Consider the following 6,000-nt stretch of genomic DNA (forward strand, 5'->3'; position numbering starts at 1 on the left):
AAGAGACCAGAGAGGGTGTCAGATTCCCTGAGACTGGAATTGTAGACAGTTGTGAGCTGCCATGTGGGTGCTGGGAATTGAACCTAGGTCCTTTGGAAGAGTAGTACACACTCTTGACCACTAAACCATCTATTTTTAATTTTGTAAACTTCATATGTGTGTGTGTGATGTGTATGTGTTGGTACAGGCACACACATGCCACCATGCCTATGGAGGACAACTTTGTGGAATTGGTTCTCTCCTTCCACCCATACGTGCATTCTGGGGATAGAACTCATGTCATTAAGCTTGTGTGGCAATCACTTTTACCTGCTGAGAAAGTGAGATGGTTCCAAATATTTATGCTTAAGGGGAAATTTTCATGTTGGCCATGGTGGCACACACTTATAAACAGAGCACTTGGGAGACAGAAGCAAGATTAAGAGTCAGAGTACACAGTGAGACCCTGTATCAAATTGTTGGGGCAGCTGGCCCAATCCCTGCGTTCAGGGGTGTGGCTGCCCCAGGGGAGAAAGGTACCTTTAAAAAGAACCGGGTGGGGAATAGTCGCCCCTGTTTTTCCCGCGTCACCCTCTGCTTCGCTGGAGCCTTGGCTTTGTAAGTGTCCCTCTTTCTCCTTTTATTAAAACTGATTTATTCCAAAAGGACTAATTTTGGTTATTTCAAATCTCTCGCATCATCAAATGAATAAATAAATAACAAAGTAGTTCATAACAATAATCACAACACAGAAAAGCCTGAGGCAGGAGGACCCTGAGTTTGAGGCTAATCTAACCTACATCAGTGAGACACCCAAATCAAGAAGAACAAGGACATTTGATGTGTTCTACCTGGTTCAAACAGTTTTCCTATAATCAACTCAGCCTGACACACTGCTATCCCTAATACCCTTCAACACTAGCAGTAAGGAAACTACACACGTGTCCAAGTGACAAGAGACCACACACCTTGTGCCAGCATCTATGCTAACCTATCTAGTAGTTTTTCTTAGACAGCTCAGGCTGCTGCAATAAAATGCCATGTACTGGTGTATGTAACAATGGACTTAGTGGGCCTAGAGAGATGGCTCAATGGTTGAGAGCACTGCTTGCTCATCCAGAGGTCCTGAGTTCAATTCCCAGCAACCACATGGTGGCTCACAACCTTCGGTAGTAAGATCTGGCACCCTCTCCTGACCTGCAGGCATTTATGCAGACAGAACATTGTATACATAATAAATCTTAAAAAAAAATGGACTTAGTTTTCTGTTGACTGAAGGAAGAAGATCGAGATGCCAGGACCCTGAGCCTAGAGAAGGCTCCCTTCTTGCTGCAGATGTTCTGTGTTCTGTGTTGTGTTCTTGCTTGTGGAGAAGAGGCAGAAAGCAGCTCTCTTGTCTTGTTTGTTTGATTTGGGGTTTTGTTGTTGTTGTTGTTTGCTTTTGTTTTGTTTGTTTGTTTTGTTTTTGAGACAGGCTCTTATTACTCTGGGCAGTCGGCTAGTTTCACCTCCCAAGTGCAGGGATTGCAGGCTCACACCATTACACCAGCAGAAGATCTCTCTTGTTCTAAGGGCATCAGTTTCATGGCACCTTGAACCCACAGGACCTCATGCAAACCTGATCGCCTTGCCAAGGCCTTTCCTCTAAGATCACACTGGAGGTTAGGGCTTCAGTTTAGGAATGGGGGAGGGGCATAGTTCAGTCTACATTACCCAGGTAGGGAAAATTCTAGACTTTAATGAAAACAGTGTTGTCTTCATCACATCCATCTATGTTACTTGATTTGGCTCTTTTGAGAATTATTTCACATCTCTGTAAACTGTTGATAATTGAAAGCAGTAGGTACTTATTCTTACCCATAGACATGCAAATGAATACTGCCAGGCAACACACAACCCCCTTCCCCTGGAAAAACCAGTTCTGTGGCCATTTGCATATTTATTGCAATATTTCTACAGACTGTTCTTTGGATTCTCCTTTGAAGCAGTTTTAACATATCACCAGTTTCTTTATCATCTCTCTCTCTTTTTTTTTCCAGACAGGATTCCTGTAGTCCAAGCTAGCTTCACACTTGACCTGTAATGGAGGATGGGATTACAGGGGTACACTGATTACAGGGGTACACTACTGTGCCTGCTTTATGTAGAACAGGGGGTTGAACACAGCTTTGTGCATCGTGGTCAAGCACTATGCTAAATGAGCCCCAGCCCCCTTCATTACGCGTTTGTTTGTTTGTTTGTTTCTCTGTGTAGCTCTGGCTGTCCTGGAACTTCCTCTGTAGACCAGGCTGGCTTTGAACTCACACAGATCTGCCTATCTCCGCCACCAGAGTGCTGGGATTAAAGGTGTGCACCACCACCTCCTGGCCTCTTCAGTACTCCTTACAGTTCTTCTCTTGAAAATTCTATGGCTGAGTACACGCCCCTGATCCCAGCACTTGGAGGCAGAAGCAGGTCAGTCTTTGTGAGTTCAAAACCGGTCTGGTCTACATAGTGAGTTCTAGGACAGCCAGGCTACTAGAGAGACCCTGTCTCAAAAAAAAAGGGGGAGTGGGGGGCTGGAGAGATGCACAGCAGTTAAGAGCACTGACTGTTCTTCCAGAGGTCCTGTCTTACAACCATCTATAATGGGATCTGATGATCTGATGCCCCTGATGCCCTCTTCTGGCATGCAGGCATACATGTAGACAGAGTATTTACACCAAAAAAAAAAAAAAAAAAAACCTTGTAATGCTAGGACTGGGAATTTACTAGGGATGGGAATTTAACTCGGGAGTGGAGTATATTGCCTAGCGTGCATAACTGGCCAAGCGCCAATACACACACAAAAAAGTAACAGTGTGTGTGTGTGTGTGTGTGTGTGTGTGTGTGTGTGTGTGTGTGTAAGGATCTCAGGAAAAAAAAACCTTTAATGCCCAAGGCTAGAACAATTTGAGCAGCAAGATAAAAGGCAGACTCAGTGGCACACAAGGTTACATAGAAAGACCCTATCTCAGAGGGGAAAAGTAGCATTGGATTACAACCTTTAGCATAAGATACATATGCACAAATCCATAGTGATCGAAATGGGTGAATGCATGGGGGCAAATGACACATTTCTCACGCAGATTCTTTCATGTAATACATGTGATTTCTGCAACTACATGCCACCCCGCAGAGAGGTAAATAGCAGCTGACTTCCAAAGAGTACAGCAGAAAGGTGAGGGGACAGGGGACAGTCACTCTACAGTAGAGAAATCTGACTAGTGTTTCATCAGCTAACGGGGTCAGGCTGGGCATTGTTAGATTATTTTTAAAAGCAGCTATATATAGAGAGAGAAAGCAGGAAGAAAGAGAGGTCTGACCTAAACTAACCTTAGCTGGGACATTAATTCACAGCAAAAGAGCCTTTTATCACCCATGCGTGGATGACCAAAATGTTTACAGGCAAATATCTCTTCTATGCGCAAAAATGGGTGGAAATGACTTCCCTAGCCTGCAAGGGAAGCTGGGAAGTGTAGTCCTTCAGCAGGAAACTATCATTCCTAACTCTGAGAGGATATAAAAAATGCAAGACAGGAATGCTATAGCTGTTTTCTGCTGAGAAGAGTCTGGGGGTGGGTAGTTCTGGGTCCATTAAAAATGAGGGTCCCTTGGTCATGTAGCAGGGGGAGTCTTAACTTGGTCACCTATGCTGGATCAGGTGATTGCCATCCTGTATTCCTGAAGGGACCTGAAAGTAACTATTAGAAGGCCATAAGCAGATGATCTGGTTGTAGAGTAAAACTAGGATTTTCTGGGAAGGTTGGGGGATAAGTGAGGAACAGAGGTGGGAGAAAGTGGCTATAGAGTTGATTAAAGGTGACAGTGACTGGTTCCATTGTTAAGACTGTTGCACTAGGACTGGGGAGATGACTCAGTGGTTAAGAGCACTAGTTGCTCTTCCAGAGGACCGGAGTTCAATTCCCAGCAACCTGTAATGAGATCTGATGCCCTCTTCTGGCCTACAGGCATACATGCAGGCAAAACACTGTATACATAATAAATAAATAAATAAATAAATAAATATATTTTTAAAAAAGATTGTTGCACTACAATGAGATAGCAGAAGTACCAGGGAGCTACAGAGCATCAAAGGAGGGGAATGGAAGAACATAGAGGTCTAATGTAAAGAAATTTTTTTGGCTTAGGGTGAAACAGAAGAAGGTCCATTTTAGCCAGAGTTCCACTACAGCATCTCAAAAGTCTTTTTGCAGATGTCTCAGGAACAAGTGGTGCCATTGTAGGGTGAGAACAATTGAGAGATCTTACATGGAACATTTTGTTTGGGTATAGGGAGAAGTAAATAAAGATTTTTGGTTTTGTTTTGTTTTGTTTTGTTTTGTTTTTGAGACAGGGATTCTCTGTGTAGCTTTGGCTATACTGGAACTCGCTCTATAGATCAGGCTGTCCTCAAATCCACAAAGATCCACCTGCCTCTGCCTCTTGAGTGCTGAAATTAAAGGCATGTGCCACCATGCCCGGCTGTTAAGTAAAACATTTTTTAAAAAACATAAATGGGTAAAAACATTAGTATGAAGATAATGAGGAGGAAAGAAGTGATCTGAAGAGGAACCAGAGTGGAAGGAAACCAGAAGGAATTTTTGTCTAGTCCCATTTCAAATCAGTTAGGCTCTGCTGGCCTGGAAGCAGCCTTGAGGGCACAGATCCCATCCTTAGCAGATCCCATCCTCAGATCTTGTCCATTTTAACTCTGGAGTACCGCAGCAGGCAAGGAGGTGAGCTGGTCCTGAAGGATGTGAATCTGGTCTAATCTGGTGAGACAGAGAGGTTAACTGATACCAAAGAATCCCAAAACCCATGTCCAGAGTGGGAAGACAAAGGACAAATTGGATGGTCCATGGTCTATTAGTCCCTTTATAGGTCACCTAAACTGCTTTTAGGGGGTTGGTGACATCGTTCTCTCAGTAACTGCTTCAAGGCTGGCAGAAGGGCAATGAGAGGAGTAGCAGTTAGAATGTCTCAGAAGAGGGTCCAGTCAAGGGTCGTGAGAAAACTTAACAATTGGCAAAGATCCAAAACAAAAGCTAGGTGGTTACGATATAGTCTACATTATCGACTCTGAAATTAGTTTTTGCTAAGAGGAAGGACTGAATGCCAGGGTAAAGAGCATGACCAATTGAACTTGCCTGCAGGAAACGACCAGGCACCAACAATGATGGGTCTTGACGTATGCACCCTCACTGCGGACAAAACAGCTGTACTTTACCTCTGGTCTTTCAGAACCCATAGTCCCACAGTAATCATGAGAGAAACTTAAAATAGGCATCTGTGAATGGACCTCCTACAAAACACCTGGCTGGCATTCCTCAGAACTGTCTAGTCTGTAAAACAAACAAATAAGCAAAAACAAGAGCAGTCTGAGACTGACACAGACAAGACAAGCCTGAGGCATTATTATTATTATTATTATGTGAGGTCACGCGGGAGTGACCTAGGGAGAGAGAAGACTTTAAGGAAAAACCTCGGAGCTGAGTGATAACACAGGCCTACAACCCAGCACTCAAGCATCTGGATTGGGAGTTCCAGGCTAGGCTGGGTGACAGGGCCTTACTCTTATAAAACAAAAACAAAGTAAAACCAAGGGATTCTAAATCAATAGACTTCAGCTAATAAAAAGTACAGTACTGGCTCATTCACTTTGCCAAATGTGCCACAGAGTGATGTAAAGATGAGGAGAAACGGGAGTGGGGATGGCTGAAAGTGGTTGCCAGGCATGTGTGAGGCCCTCCATTTTATTCCCAACACAGGTGCTAATGATAATAATGAGGAACAAAAAAAAACAATAAGGAAGCCAGATGTGTGGCACAGTGGTTATTTCGGCGCTCTGGAAGCTGAGGCAGGAGAATCATCAAGGGCAGCTGAGCTGCACAGAAGGACCCTGTCTCAAAATAACAAAAGGGCAAAGTGGTGACAGAAATATAGGAAATCTGTCTTATCTTTTCAACTCACTCCCATTTGGTTTGGTTTTGTGAGGCAGGA

The sequence above is a fragment of the Arvicola amphibius genome, chromosome 1 (genome assembly GCF_903992535.2).
Source record: "Arvicola amphibius chromosome 1, mArvAmp1.2, whole genome shotgun sequence".
Taxonomy (NCBI): domain Eukaryota; kingdom Metazoa; phylum Chordata; class Mammalia; order Rodentia; family Cricetidae; genus Arvicola; species Arvicola amphibius.